The sequence below is a fragment of the Erpetoichthys calabaricus genome, chromosome 5 (assembly GCF_900747795.2).
Source record: "Erpetoichthys calabaricus chromosome 5, fErpCal1.3, whole genome shotgun sequence".
Classification (NCBI taxonomy): Eukaryota; Metazoa; Chordata; class Cladistia; order Polypteriformes; family Polypteridae; genus Erpetoichthys; species Erpetoichthys calabaricus.
Genome location: NC_041398.2, coordinates 97,096,917 through 97,113,685, shown reverse-complemented (window position 1 = coordinate 97,113,685; position 16,769 = coordinate 97,096,917). Strand labels below are relative to the sequence as shown.

The following is a 16,769-nucleotide window of genomic DNA, read 5'->3' as shown; positions in this document are numbered from 1 at the left end:
CGATCTATCTAAGTCGGCTGTTCCTGTACCCTTCGGACTGCAGCTTCGATCAGGGTACACGCGGTGAGCTCGTAATGTGCTAGTCCGCTTCAACAAATGGAGGTGCGGGATCAGAAAATGTTTGAATGGATGTGCTGCTGTTGAATTCATGTTTTAACTTTATGCTCTTCTGACCATCAACACTTTACATTCACAAACAGAATATCGTTATGTGCAAGTCACCTCTTTACTGTAGCTAGCAATTCATTTATAATGAATACAGGTTTCAGAGTGCTTTGCAGCACCTTCTCCATTTTTGTTTCATCTAGTATTTATTTGCAATTACCTTTTCTTTTATTATCATATTTTACTTTGCTGTCGTGTTTGGCTGCGTTATTTCATGGTGGATTTAGGTGAATTTTTCCAGCAAAACGTCTTATGAAAAATGACTCATTAATCTCAAAAACATCCTGCCTACCGATTGTGTCAACTTCCCTCTTCTGCTGTAGGTCGCTAAAATGGGAAGCTGGGATCGCCGATTGCTCTTCATTCAAGTTCAGCACTGATTCATTCGAGCACGAGCTACGCGAGGTAAGAGAACTGTTTAAACCTTCTTTTGTTAAAAACTGTCATTAAAAATACGGGGTTAAATCGAACTGCCAGAAGAGGAGATGATCAACTATGCAAGGTTGTTTTGTGTTGACGCAGAGATGTTTGATAGTTCAGCGCTCGTATTTGAAGTTTTATCCATCCATCCATCCATTTTCCAGCCTGCTGAATCCGAACACAGGGTCACGGGGGTCACAGCAGACGGCTGATTTTAGAAGTCCCTGGTTCAGGCTGAATGTTCGCTCATGTTTCAAATATTTTATGTTAATGCGCAGTTTGTACAAGACACAGATGTTGTGAGTGAATTAGCCTTACTAAAACGAGCCATTTAACTCGACCAACAAAAACGGCAGGTAAGATATAAAAGATATACGAAAAGACTTACCAAAATAAAAATGCGAGGAACGGAGAACCTTATTCTGGTTATACTTTACAAGAGGTCGATATTCTGCCATAGATTTGTCATCTGCCCAGGGTGCTACCCTGTATTTGTAAGCTTTCACTTTTTGAGCAGCCTGTGGCTCCTTCCACCACCTACATGAGACATGAAAGAATTGAGAAAACACCTAGCAATATATACATTTGTCCATTCATTAAGAAACAACAATAGAAATTCATCTGCCTATTTAAGAGCCAGCGTAATTCGAGTCATTGCCTGGGTTCTGGAGCCTACTGAATACAATTTAAGGCAGAAGACTTGCCCAGGATATTGTCACGCTTGCTTGCACACTCACACTTGTTTTCACTCCTACAAGTCCAATTTAAAGCTGGATCTTGGCTTACAGTGTATGTCAGCACACAGATGGTCAGTTGGTTAGGATTTTAAAATGCAATCTCCTGGAGTTGTGAGTTAGCACTACTAACCACTACACCACCAAGCTGCCTATAATAATAATAATAGTAGTAGTAGTAGAAGGGTGGCACAGTGGTAAGCACTGCTGCCTTGCAATAAGAAGAGCAGGCTTCATGTACTGTGGGCGCCCTGCGTGGAGTTTGCATGTTCTCTGTGTGTCAGCAGGTGTACTGGTTTCTTCCAAAGAATCCTAAGAAATACTGACTTGGTGAATTGGCATTGTTAAGTTGGTCAACAGTGTGTGTGTGTGTGTGTCTGTGTGCTCACCCTACAATGGGATGATGCCCAGAACCCTGTTCTGGCTGGATGGATAGGCTGCAGCTGCCCTGTGACCCGGCTCTGGGTAAGTAAGTTAGGAAAATGGATGGATAATAATATTATAACTAGTAGTAGTATGTTAAGGCCTATGAATTAGCAGTGCTCGTTCCAATTCCTATTGCAATGCCCATTTTGCAATATTTATTCATCTGCCTTCTTTTAATCATCCATACAACTTATCAATCCATTCATTTATTTTATACTTTTCTGAACCTGCTTACTGCGGTGGGTTGGCACCCTGCCCGGGATTGGTTCCTGCCTTGTGCCCTGTGTTGGCTGGGATTGGCTCCAGCAGACCCCCGTGACCCTGTGTTCGGATTCAGCGGGTTGGAAAATGGATGGATGGTTAAACCTGCTTAATAAAAAAATCTGTCAAAACAAAATGACTGTGAAGTACAAAATAAGGTAGAAAAATTAAACATGTGTTATTATATTGATTGTGGAGAAAAGCCAAGCAAAATGACACCTTTTATTGGCTAACTAAAAAGATTACAATATGTATTTTTAGTTAGCCAATAAACGGTGTCATTTTGCTTGGCTTTTCTCTACATTCATAATGGCTAACACGGTACAACACCCTAGTATATTGATTGTGTTAACAGTTCTGTGCTTTTTGGAAGTCCATAGAGGCTTATATGCCACTGGTTACCAATCCCAGTCCTGGGGGACCTCTGTGGCTACTGGTTTGTTTTCCAACCAGTTTCACAAGGGTCAGTCTACCTCTGGTTGAACTTGTTGTTTAATTAGCTGGTAGTTTTTTTTTTTTTGTGTTATGAGATCATTTAACACAAAAGTTACCAACAAACCACGTTGGTTCTTTTATTAATGGGAGGTATGAAGAAATGTCCAAACCAACCATATACCTGTTACCATTAACCTCTTATCTATCACACTGTTTGTATTGTACTCTGCATATTCAATCCTAAGGACCTCTAATGGCAGGATCTTTTCTGACTAGGACTGTGTTTATTTCCAAACCTTTACTTCAAACCAGTTCTACCAGTGATAGAAGACTTCTCAAAAACAGTCCTCTTGAGTCCTTAAGGGACAACAGTTCGACAACAAATAGACCATCCTGCTCTTGGCTTGCTAGCCGTAATTTGACAAAGGCATTGACTTCTACAGTATTATTGAAACATATTTATTTGCATCACAACCATTAACAGCAACTATATTGAGATATAAAGCATCATATACCCTGGGTGCTTTAACTCTTCATTCAGAACTAGCAGAAGTAGTAAGATACTCATGCTCATTCCATTCCCAGGAGTCTTGCTTCTTGGAGGTTGTGTTTTTTTAAGCAAAACAAAACTATAGTGAGTGAGAGAGATAGAGGACTGTTTGTCAGTTTTTAAAAGCAGAAGGAGGGTGCTCCTGAAGCATCAGCTCCACACTTTGTACCTAAAAATGAGCAAACATCAGTACCAGAAAATGGTCAGACATAGTTATCAGAAAGCTCATGGTTAATTTTCTGAGATTCCCAGTTAAGTAAGGAAAAGTACAAAAAAAAAACCCTAAAGTCCTGCTTTGTTATCCGATATCCCCAGCATGCACAGCACTTCTGCTCAGCCTGACAAGACTTCAGATTGGAAGACAAAGGTCTCTTACTTGAACAGATTGAAACTTCTCCTCTGCTTTTGTTTCTTTTCATATTCTGCATTCTGAAAAGTATAGAAATGTGAAATATACTTTATAAGACTTTAGAAATATTTTGCTTCTTCCATAGTTCCTAACGCTCTTCAATAACCTGGCTATTAATTCATCTTTTCTGCTCACTTATATGAATCCTAATAATGACAATTAATGGTAGGCAGAGTAGATTCCATTGAATGGCGAAAGGCTGGAGCTATTAAAGTGTCAGATCCACTAGTGTAGCCATTAATAAATACCAGCTTAAGTAAGTGGAACACCAGGAAAATAATAAAGAAAAACTCCTGACAGTGATGACGATGCCAAAAATCTTAAAAACCAAGATAAAACATGTTATTCCCATGTAATATACATAAATGCTTCTAACCTGCCAGTATCCATTTAGCAAATGCAGTTGTGTAATTTGTGGATTGACCCCACAACATAGAAACTGGCAAATAACAGCTTGCTCAGAGTACAATTAAAAGCAGAAGTTGATTGGAAAAGAAAAGATGTAGCCAAGGGTTTCCTTAGGACTAAATTTCAGAACCACTGTTATATGTCATTTCTTACTAGACACTAGTTCACTATTCCTCATTATATGCTGCTTTGTTTAACTTTGCTCTTACTTTGTTTATGTTGTCATGATGGTATATATATATTTTTTTACCTAAATAGAAGATTGCTGAATGTTGTGAAACCTTGAGAGCTTCTAGCATAGTAACAATACTGAGCGAGTCATTATACAGTTTGCAAAAGAAGTCTGTAAGACCATGAGGCATTTAAAGACCAGATTCCTCTTCTCAATATCATTTCTTGTACTTATTCTCTAGACATCCAACATTAGAGCACTTACATATTCAAATTCTCATATAATATATTGCATTTTCTTTGATTTTTTCATTCGTCTTCCAACATTTTGTTTTAACAGTTACTGGATTAAGCAGTTATAGAAAATGGATGGATGGATGGGTGGATTTAAAGATGGTAGAAGAAGAAAAATAGCTGCCAGAGCATAACATATGAATTTAGTTTAGCTCCTCTGGTACAGTGTACATAACCCTTGTAATTATAGTAATAGTAGCTGTTATCATCAGTGTTGGCAGCACGGTGATGCAGTGGGTTGCACTGCTGCCTCGCAGTTAGGAGACCCGGGTTCACTTCCCGGGTCCTCCCTGCATGGAGTTTGCATGTTCTCCCTGTGTCTGCGTGGGTTTCCTTCGGGTGCTCCGGTTTCCTCTCACAGTCCAAAGACATTTAGGTTAGGTGCATTGGCGATTCTAAATTGTCCCTAGTGTGTGCTTGGTGTGTGTGTGTGCGCCCTGTGGTGGGCTGGCCCGGGGTTTGTTTCCTGCCTTGCTCCCTGTGTTGGCTGGTATTGGCTCCAGCAGACCCCCCGTGACCCAGTAGTTACTCAAATCCTTGCCCTGAGCGTTGTCAGTATTGCATTCTCTATGACTACTTTGATTTTTGTCATATTTGCCATCTCTAAATTAGCAAGAGGTGAGTCAGTGTAGGCAAGTGCATTGGTGTGTCTGGGTGGTTTCCTGGCCTGCACCCATTGCTGATGGAGTAAGCTATCGCCCTATTACTCCAAACCACAGTAAGCAGGTTTGATAATGGATAGACGTTATTATTATTATTATTATTATTACTAGGGGGCTCCGCCCCCTGCTTGTTTCGCTCACCCACCCCCGGGTTTGGTTTACCGGATATACAATTTAAAGAGATTGTTATTTTCATGGGAATTGTTACATATGCATTATTTTCACTTTTACTTTAAAACATTTGTAAAAACAATACTTGTCCTTTATTTCCAGACCTGGGCGTGGTGAAATCTCTTTCTCGCAGGACGTATAACACTGCTTGTGTTGTGAAGGGGGGTGGCTAAATGCACACTAAGGAGATGCTGTCGGATCAGCTGCTGTCTTGCTGCTGGAGCGCTACGTGTTGTTTGTTGCGCGTCGATCATTTAAAAGCCAGTACAGCAGCTGTTCTTTTGCAACTTGGCGTCTCTGCCGCTCGCACACTAAGGAGAAGCGGTCGGATCATCTGCTGGATTGCAGCTGCTGCTGCTGGCGAGCTGCATGTTCTGCTTGTCGCTTGTCATTGTTTTAAAAGCTAGGAACACATGAATTGTGTCTGCCAAAAGCATTCCAACAACTGCTAGGTTAGATGTCTGTGAACTTGTTTTAAATGTTGTCTCACTGCCTTGTCTCGTGGGACATCAAATTGTCTTCCAAGAAGATCACGTCTCATCTCCCTAGTCTCCCTCTCAAGACTTTTTTTTATAACAGAGAGATTATTTTGGCAGTATGGTGGTGCAGCTGTGTGAAGGTTGACAGGTCTCTGAGTTTGGGTGCAGATTTTCTCTGAGAACGCCATTGTTTCTCCCACAGGCCAAAAACTTGTATGTTATGTCAACTGGTATCCTAATATTGGCAAATAATATGGTAAACAGGGAAATTTTGGTGAGTAAAGATGAATTAATTATATTTAGTTTGGGCTGTCAATGTTATTAACAGGTCTAAGTGACGGATGGATGATTTAATTTTAGTAATCAACTATAGTTTTCTTTTCCTGTCATTAACTTAAATTGACTAAAGTGGTGTATGCAAATTTTTAAGTGATACTTGTTTGGGTTTGTACATTTGGGAATTGTACATAGCTAATATTTTGTTTAGAACTTATTACTTGAGGAAATCGATTATGTACCTTTGTTCTATAACTCTTGTTCCCAAACCATCCCAAGACTGATGTTACTTGATTATGTTGACCTCTCTTGTAAGTCACTTCAGATAAAAGCATCTGCTAAGGAAAATAAATAAATGTAAACGTATCTGATCTTGTGATTAAGTAGTATTTTCATAGGTTCATTCAGTGTAGTTAGTAGGCAAGGGAATACCTTTAAGAACAATCTCTTACATTATTTAATATTATCAGTGCTTGTTCTATATACTGTCCACGTGTTTTTTTTCTGTATTTACATTCTAATTTTGCCATTCTGAATCAGAATAGAGGAGGTGTTTTCATGATTTGCATGTTCAGTTTTAGGTTAGACCAGCAGTCTTACATTGTTATCTTCAAGAAGAAGAATGATATTTTTTTAAATCTGCACAAAAGCAAAAAGGCTAATTAATTTGGTCTCTAAAACTCAATATATACGGTGTGGTGATTCACTAACTGAAGCATCTTTTCTTGTCAGTCAGGAGAAGAAGAATGCCAGCTCTGAAGCCTATGAAAATTCATACACCTAATCTACTCCAGTATTATAAAAAGTACAGATTGACACATGCCAGGGTACAGCCTTGTTCTCTAGCTCTGATCAGACCTATCCTTGATGTTCTGCCACTTTGTTCATGTCACAAGCGAAATTCCCTGGTAGTCAGTTTTGTTTGAAAGATTAAATCCTTTTGTTAAAAGAATGATGGGACACAAAATTATTTTTAGATATACAGTACATGATGATGTAATGCTTTGAAACAGGAGAGGCAAAGAACTCTGAAAGATGTTCCTGTCTGCTTGCTCCGTTCTAGTTTTTATCTTCTTGGCTTTATGTTAAAGAAGTGATGTGTGGTACTTTAATTTGACATACAGTATGTTATAGTTCTTATATGTAAATTGTTTTCATGGTGCTACAGATATTATAAGAACATTAAATAATCTGACAAAAGAGAGGAGACCATTCAGTCCATTAGGCTTGCTTGTTTAGCTAATAGCTAAGCTGTCGCAATATCTCATCAGATTCATCTTAAAGGACGTTGAGGTTTCTACTTCAACTTCATGTTTGGGTAGTTTGATCCAAATACCCGCAAGTGCCATTTTGAGTAAAGTGCTTCCTGGCTTCAGTTTAAATGCACTTCCCCTTAATTTCCACTGGTTCTGCTCGATCTACTTTATCATTGACACTGAGGATTAGGTCCCCTCGCAGTCTCCTGTTTGCAAAACTAAACAGGCTTGATTCCCTTAGCCTGTCAGAGTAGGACATGTCCTTAAGTCCTGAGATGCACTTGGTTACTCTGCACAGCTTCAACAGGTTCTTCAGCTTTTTGTAGTGTCCTGATCAGAATTGCACACAATACTCCAGATATGGTCTTGCTAATGTATCTTAAACTCTGAGCATAACGTTCCTCGATTTATATTCAACAGTTTTTACAATATAACACTTAATTTGCTCTGTTAAATGCTTTTGTGCATTGCTTAGAAGATGAAAACACTGTGCCAATATAAACCCTTAAATCCTTTTTCAGAGGTTACTTCCTGTAGACAGTGTCTTCTGCCTTGTATTTGTAATTGATATTCACTTTGCCCACATGTAGCATTTTGCACTTTTCTGCATCAAACTGCATTTTCCAAGTGCTCACCCAGTTACAAGGCTTGTCCAAGTCTTTTTAAATTGTTTTTGTCCAGTGTCTGTCATTCTTTCAAATTTAGTATCATTTGTGAAGTTCACAAGTCTACTAAAGAATCAATTCCCTTCCCAGCATACTTTACAGATATATAGAAATGCCTAAACTATGAGTTTAGACATATACATTTTTAGGAGCTTAAAGGTTATGGAAGAGAACAATCCAAAGCAATGCAAGATAACATAGCAGTTAAAGAAAACATCTTAGTGATGAGTAACAGGCTAGACTGTTGTGTGGTTTAGGCAAATATGCGTAAGTATTTGGCTGACTGGGCTTCTTTTGTATTTCAGTACTTTACAAAGTGGGAAGTTGAAGTCAGTAAACATATTTCTTAATATTTTTTGCAATACATACGATTTGCTGAGTGTGTTGTTCTGTATTAATACATTGTTTCACTTGCTGTGGTTGATAAAGTAAGAATAGTGTTAGTATTTTGAATTCTTGACTGCCACATTAGAGTACTTTTTGCATTTGAGCCCAAAACCTTGAAGATGGGTGACTACATTTGTATTTGTTACTGCATTAGAGATTTCAGAATTGATTAAGCTTTCTTGGGGTACAACAAAATTAAATAGTAAAATAGTAATAATTATTGACAATGGAGCAGATACAGTCACTGCCCTGTAGTGATTCACAAGAAATGCAACAACAATGGCCACATAATAAACGTGATCCTCTACTGCCTTCTCTTCGGCAGTAATGGAAAGGGAACCCACGGACGTCCACCTATGGACTGACATGTAAAAAGTGGTCACTTATTTCAAAGACTACTGGAAAGAATGTTGAAAAAAATGCCTTAAGCAATCTAGTGAAACGTATTACTCTTATGAATATGTGGGACAAAAACTTATACACCCCTGTAAATGTTTTACTGTCAGAGAGAGTCATATTGACTTTTTAGATCTAAATAACTTTCTTATTGTGTTTGTATATTAATACGTATATGCGTTAAGTGTTTCAATGTAGATGCAGAAGATTTTAAAAGGAGGTCATGGAAATATGTACTGATAAATAAATGTAATGTGTGGATTATGGGTTTAAGTTACCAATGATTTTCACTTCAGATTCTAAATATTAAAATAAAAAATATCAGCTGCATATAGTTTCTTCCGACGTGTGTTCAGCAAGTACCTTTCCACCACCACACTGCATTTCCCAGCAAAATTTTGAAATGGAAAGCTTAAATGATTAGCCATATTATAATTCCACAACAGAACTGATGCTTGATTTATTGATTTCCTGCCTATGGATGACATCAACTTAATGATTTATGAAAACTTGAATTGAATCCATAGGTTAGGGTGGCTACTCAAAATGGTGTTTTTCAGAATCGAAGTATAGATTTTGAAAACTTTGAATTATGCAAGAGTCAATTTAGCCGATCTTTGAAACACTTCATGAATTGATAAATCTGTCAATAAAAGAATTGTCTTGACATTGAAATCAGAGGCAGGGCAAAGCAGAGCGTAAAATGGAAACACAGTCAGTGCCAGCTACTGTATATATCTTTTGCCATTTTTAAAGAGCAAAACAAACTGAAAGTTGAAACATAAGTTATAAGTGGAATTCTTGTTTTCCTTAATTTTATTTAGTCACGTCATTACAAGATTTAGTCTACTTTTTTTTTTTTTGCAAGGTTTATACAATAAAGCTATGCGGCTCTCATCCTTATATAATGGGGACAGTATTGGCCTCATGATTTAATGAGAACAACCAAAAACACAAAATAAATAATCAAAAAACTGATTTCTTAGAATCTAGTTATAGTAAGGTAATGACAGAAAAATCAAGCTACAAACATAAGGATCCTGACACAAATAGTATTTATTTTCAGTGTATAAATCTGTCAATCACCACATCAAATTCTCCAGTCTACACATATTTTCAGATGTAGTTAATTTTTCAATACACAAAAGAGTGGAAAGTGCTGTCACAGAATAGAATGCCTTCCTGAGAGCTTCACTTACTGTGGATTAAACCACATCAGCCTGAGGAAATAACCACAACACTGTAGATGCTCAGTGGTGTAGAGTGTATCCGTCCATTCATCCATTTTCCAAAACTGATCTTTCTTAAGCATGGACACTTGATTTTTGATGGCTTATGCTGCTTTACTGGTATGTTGCTGTCTCTAGGTGTTCCCTACATACCTTAGTTAGGAAATAATGGTGGTTTAGAGCTGCTATAGTAATGTCCAGTGAGCTTCCACCTTCATTTTGCACTTCAGGATTGTAGAAAGAAAACTAAATGTCAGGAGAGTCTTGGCTTTGAAGCATTCATACACCTGGATGTGTTAGGGGGGAAAGCTAGGGAAGTCTGCCACTTATCACCGGTGTACTGAGAAATCAGTACATGTAAATGAAAACCATTATGTCATTTTTGTTTATTTATCCATTCACATTGTAAAAGGATCAGACTCAACACACTTAAAAAGGTTTGGGGCAGCCACCCATATATTATCCCTGGCTGCAATGGGTTTGGTTTTATAGACAGAAGCGTCTCTGTTGGAGTCCAGACATGAACTGTTTGAAGTTTGGAAAGATGGTGGTTTAACTGATAGAAACCGGAAGTGACGTATGGGAACAGGAAGTGACTTTCTTCTGGCGTCATACGCACCAGAGCCGGAAGTGACGTTAGCCTGGGTGTTGGAACCGGAAGTGAGTGATATCTTCAGCAATGAGTCAGACAGGTTTTCCCGTGGCCGGTCTTCAGAGATAAGAGGAGAAGGTTTAGTGCACCCTGTCGCCTCCTGGCCTGGCATGGAGATACCTTCGCTTGGTCCATGCAATGTCCTCCTACTCGCACATGTGTGACAACATCCCATTTCTCACAATATCATCCTGGTGATATCATCTTCCAAGTTCACTATGCATGTCACACATTGTCAAGCAGACATGTTTGTGTTTATCAGAAATGTAATGGGAAACTCCCTGACCTCTTGTTTAGAGCAATGGAAAAAAGTTGTATAAAAACAAGTAAAAAATTAGATTCTTACTTATTTATTTTTTTTGTTTTCTGTTGTTAGAAACCTGGTACGCCCAGAAAAATGTTTTCTTACAAATACGCAATTATGTATCACAAACCGTATATGTAACCTGCAGCATACAAGTAAAGAGTGCATATCAAGAGAATAATCCCAAGTTGAAAATGAATAACCAGTCTTAACAATATTTAATAACAATATAAAATGATATAAAGATAAAGTGAGTAAAGGTCACACAGCAATTGTAGTCTAGCCCCCTTTTGTGATCTTTTTCTGGTTTGGATTTGTCAGTTTCTTGTTGCTGCATTGTCTAGAAGAATAAACAAGAAAAACAACACAAACAGAAACTGACCATGAGCCCTAACTTTTCTGAAATATATCAAAGTAAATGTCACAGAGGCACAGTCAGAACGATTTCAACCTTACCCTGCCAATATAAAATCAATTTCTTTAATCATATTTTCTTTTCTGGCTATCTAAGATTTCTTTAAGATTATAGTTGATTTTAATTAAAAAAAATGTTTTTTAAAAATGCTAATAAATAGCTGTTCCCTGAGAGGAAAATATTAAATATAATTAGCCAGTTTTTTTTTTAATTTATGTGATGGGTCTGGTAGCTTTAATGATTTCCAGAAATTTTTTGCATGCACACTGCACAAATCCTTAAAGCCACTTAATCCAAATTAGGGATGTGCCAGATCCTATCCTGCAGAAATCAGTCAAGGAATAAAACAAGAGTGGAGAGGAGTCCAGTCCACGGCAGGACCTACACATGCGCATACACACACCCACCCACTCATTCCATTTAGAACCTCCAGTTAACCTAACCTGCATAAATTTGGGAATGTAGGGATAAAACCAAAGCCACCAGAGAAATCCACAAGCATACCAAAAGAGAACAAACCAACTCCACAAAGGCAGTGCCAGGGCATAATATTTGAACCCAGGATGCTCAATCAGTAAGGTAATAGATTATCTTTACTTCTAAGGCATGCCTACTCAAATGAGCCTATTTATCTTAAGCCTTGTGGTTTGTCATTGTGGGGTCCGATCCTTCATTTCAAACTCTTTATCATGTAGACCTGAACAGAATGCTCCAAATCCCACCTATAGCCCTTGTATGTTTATTCTTACTAACCTGGTCATTGTCAGGATTGACTGCTATTGTAGTTAAATGCTTCACTCTGCCTTTTATGTCTATAACCCCAGGCAATTAGATTGAGTACCAGAACAGACAGAAGAGAAAGTTACACAATTTAATCATATATACTGTAAATTAACTTAAGATTTCCTATTATGCCCAAAATAAAAACAGAGTAAAAATAGAGTGTTGCCAAAATAATACAACCTGATAAATAAGCAGTTTATCTTGCGTGCTTATCTATAAGGTGACACTCTGTCCTATTATGTTGATTGGTCTTTGGTCCAACATGGTCTGGCATGACAGACCTTATGGTCGTCTGTATAAATGAAGCAGCAGAAAGACACAGCATGCTTTTGTAAGCACCAATTTATCCAGTCCTCACCGCCACATGTCTTGGACAACTGGGGGTCTGTTCATGTACTTTCATGTAAGCCACTAGCCTTCACTCCACCCCTGGCCTTTCGCCTTGGCCACCTGCACTCCCAAAGGCTCTTTTTCTGAAAGGGGAAGGGGTAATCATGTTTCTAAAACTTGTGTTCCTTCTTAAGGTTCATACATTCTATAACCTGATTGATGCAAATTACAGTACATACAGTAGCTCAGATCAGCATTTAACATGCTTTTATGTGATCTAGCAGAGTCATAAATATGCCCAAACAACAAGTGGCTTATCTAGCTTCCCTGCCAGATTAAACTTTTTAAAATCAGATGCTGTATTGTTAAACATTAATAAAAAATGATCATCCTGTATGTTAGATAGCACTCTTCATTACAGCTTGTAAACAGCATACAACCCTCCACATGTCTCTCACATTTCCTCCTCTCATTTTCAATGAGTGAGTTTATATGCATACGCAAAACCAAAATAAGGTGTATAACCCAGCTAAGGCAGAAACCTGGTTTCTTAAAACCCTCTGTTTACATGTGTGCTTCTGGAGTTCTCCTTTGGCCAAACACTCCATTGTCATTAAGCGTCATCATCAGCCACTGTGATCCAAAAACAACAATGAAGCCTGTGATAATTTTATTGTGCTTAATAAAATGATTAGTTCTTCATGTACTGTGAAGTAAATAATATCCATCCTTTTTTATGTCTTGACCGGAGCCACTGATGATTAGCAGTCTGAACACTGACTACAGGGTTACCTGATCACACGGTTTTAAAGCGCCTATAGCAACTAGCTGGATTAAAACTAAACTGACACTTTTATTAATATATTTCTGTTACTTTACTACATGCAGCACACCCGTGTCTGCTTGGTTGTGCAATTGAGCCCTGCAAAGGAGCGGCATATCGATATGTGGGCTTCTTGCCTTACACCCGGTGCTGCTGGGATACAGTAATAATAACTCAGGTATTAAAGTAAAATAAGTATTGTGTTAGGTTACTCACTACTCTAAAATGTAATCACACCACCTAATTCAAGTTATGTTTAAGATGTTATCCTAAACACAGCTCATCAACATAAATTTAGCTATTTCTGAAATAGTGAAGCAGATTATTTCAGCAGAAGAAGGCATAATGCGATCACCCAAGTATTTGCCTTATGAAATTTATCTTTGTGGGTGCTTCTGCCATGGGTGGGTGAGTGTTGCTATATGTAGTGGACTGGTTTCTGTTTTGTGCTTGATGCAGTGGTCCTGTAATGGAAGTTGGATTTAGAAAGGGGATGAATGGATGGAAAGACTATTTTCTTTCTCTGACATTACACTGTGATTGGCTAAACATTTCCATTTCGGTGTGTCTATTAATATGGAATTTTAAATATTTAATAAGGATTAAAAAATGCAAGATTACTTAATGTTTATAAACCTGTTGTAGGAAAAGCATTGTTCTCAGAAGTGACAACTGTGTTTGCTTTTCATTACAAAAAGTTTCACCAAAGCACAGAAATTAAATTACCACATCTGACCAGTAACCATAGGACCACTTCTCTAGGGAGTTCCCAGAATATAAACAGTACTTCCTCATTATGTGAACTCTTTTCAAGATTGCAGCTGGTATGAGTCTTCAGTGTATGGCTTTTTTTTTGCACTTATTATTTTCATCTTATTCTGATTAGTGAACTTATGTTATTGTATAATGTCAGATTATTTTTAGTTCTAGGTGTCTTTGAAAGTGTTCAGAACTTTAAATGTTTTGGCTATGTTTGCAGTCTTGATCTGTCTATGGAGAGGATATCATGTCCAAAGCTTCACCACATTGTACATGGTGTATTATGGTATAGAGGACAAGGTATAGACTTTTAAAATGCAAGGTAATCAGGTTCAATTTGTGAGGCATGATTGAGCAAGGCTGTTAAATTTCTCTTCTTGTACTGATTCATCAATTTATTTACTAAGCCCACTGTTTTCACAGCAGAGTCACGGAAAGTTGGCAACCATCTGGAATTTCAGTGGAAGAAGGGCAAGAAGTAACTTAGATGTGAGGCTGGTGGACCACAAAGGACACTCAGAGACACACACACATACACACACACCCAAGTCATGACTCTGTTGTGTTTTACGTATGAAGCTGCAGGCTTGGGTCATTTTCTGCTTGTTCCTTTCTTGTTTTCATCACTTTAGCATAGGTTTCTCTTTGTCTCCTCTTTATTCGTCAGTTCATTCTTTTCTAAAGATTCTAAAATATTTTTGGTGATGATGGGACGTATGCATCGGGGGAGGGGGGAGGAAGTTTTTATAATTTATAAATATTTTGTGTCTTGATCAAAAATTACAATTAAGACTTCATTCCCTTTATTAATATTATTGTATGGTACGGTAATGATGTAGCTGGAATATTTGCTGTGCTATATTTGCTGAGTAAATAATTGTATGAAAAAAATATCTGCTAATAATAAAAAAAATAATAATGTTTATGGAATTTTTACTTTTATTTTTATTTCTCTTCTTTAATAATCATTTACATTAAATTTCAAAAGATCAGTATAGAATGTTACTATAAATAATAAGTAACAAGACATTATCAAACTTATTCTATCCAATTCATGATGGTAATCAGCCAAAGCCTTACCTGGCAATGCTACGCGTCAGTCAATTGTAGGGAACACTCGTGCTTCACCCAATTCAGATATACATGGACTGGAGTGAATTCGAGCAGTAGTGTGGGTAAGGCATGAACCAACCCTACACAGGGTGACTAGTTCATCACAAGGCACTCACACGCACAGAGGGCGTGAATTGGCAATAGAAATAACCTGCACATCTTTGGGGTTATGAGAGGAAAAGCCACCATAAGAACATGCAGACTCATCACAGAAAATGAGCAGATGCAGAATTCCAACCCAAGACACTGAAAGAGTGAGATACCAGTGCTAAACACTATGCCAATATGCCACCTCATGCTAATTAAAAATACAATTACAGTGGAACCTCAGTTTGCAAGCATAATTCATTCCGGAAACATGCTCGCAGTCCAAAGCACTCGTATATCAAAGTGAATTTCCCCATAAGAAATAATGGAAACTCAGATGATTCGTTCCACAACCCAAAACTATTCATATAAAAATGATTAATACAAAATATAAAGCAAAAATACATAAAACAAATTAACCTGCACTTTACCTTTGAAAAGAATCATGGCTGGTGTGAGTGAGTTTCTAAACTTTTGTGGGATTCCACCTAACAGGACGACACGCGGAAGAGCGTCCCAAAGCAATCGCAGTCTCCCAGCGCTGTAGCAGTTCGCCGTAAAAGTGAATCCGAAAAGATCGCGGACATGCTATAAGCGCCTGCTGTCAATGGGTGATACAAGGAACAAGGAACACTATAAATGCGCAGGGCACAGTACTTCTTGGCCACGACCCTGCCTGACTGCTGTGTCTGTGTATAGGAGAGTGGCAGATCCCACTACAATAAATAACCGTGCTATTGCTGTTTCAAGCTGGTGTTGCTAAAGTACTGAGACTCAGCTTTGTGTTTTGGGGTGCAAGATGGGGACTCGCACGTCACAGCACACACGCACACACACACACACGCAGTCACAATGCTGTAGTAAACAGTATACGCTTGTACGGATGTTGACTATATGAGTGAGGCACGCCGACTCAGACGGAGAATAGGAGACGATTGCCCACAATCCCACAGAGAGAGAGAGACAGAAGAACTATTAGCTCAGTTGTGATCACATGACGCTCAACAGACAAAGCGTATACATACTACTTGTATTGCAAGACCTCCCTCGTTTATCAAGTCAAAATTTTAGCTCGTCTTGCAAAACATTCATAAACCAGGTTACTCGCTAACCAAGGTTCCACTGTACTATTTAACTGTGCCTGTTGCAAGTCATGTGGTAGTTAGCACTGCCATTTCACGGCTGAAGAGTGCTGTGTTAGTCACATTCCAATCTCTTTACCCCATCAAAATAAACAAATAAATAAATTAATTAATTAATTAAATAAATGAAAAAAAGATGTGTATATTTGCATATTTTTGGACTTTGTTATATACAGTAAATATACAGTAGATGGAACTGAATGGCTGTGATTTTCTTAAAACATATTCTGTATTACACAATTGCTGATCAAAAACAGCAATTTGCAGAATTATTGTTCGTAAATATGTTGTAAGGTATGTTTATTCCCTGCTTATGCCAATGATATGCTAAATTTGATTTTTGGTACACTATATTACTCCCCAAGAGGAAAATGTCTTTTTGTTTAAAAACTGCATTTTTAAATGAAAACAATCTCTGTCCACACTAGCGTTTTATCATAATTCATGAAATTATCTCCTCCATGACCAGATGTAATATACACATTGCCTAAACCGTTAACACTGAAACTGTGGTTACCAGTTTGCTTTATATGCACATATGCATCAAATTGTACAAAACGCAATTTA

The 16,769-nt window shown here is 37.9% G+C and overlaps 1 protein-coding gene across 2 annotated transcripts in view; it reads left to right on the top strand.

The window, feature by feature from the left end:
- Positions 1-535: 535 nt before the first annotated feature.
- The window catches only part of LOC114651818 (uncharacterized), a 42,532-nt gene continuing 26,298 nt past the window's right edge, over positions 536-16,769 (top strand). For both annotated transcript variants that reach the window (XM_028801810.2, XM_028801809.2), the window contains exon 1: positions 536-570. The gene's annotated coding sequence lies outside the window, so the exon portion shown is untranslated. The remainder of the gene's footprint in view (positions 571-16,769) is intronic.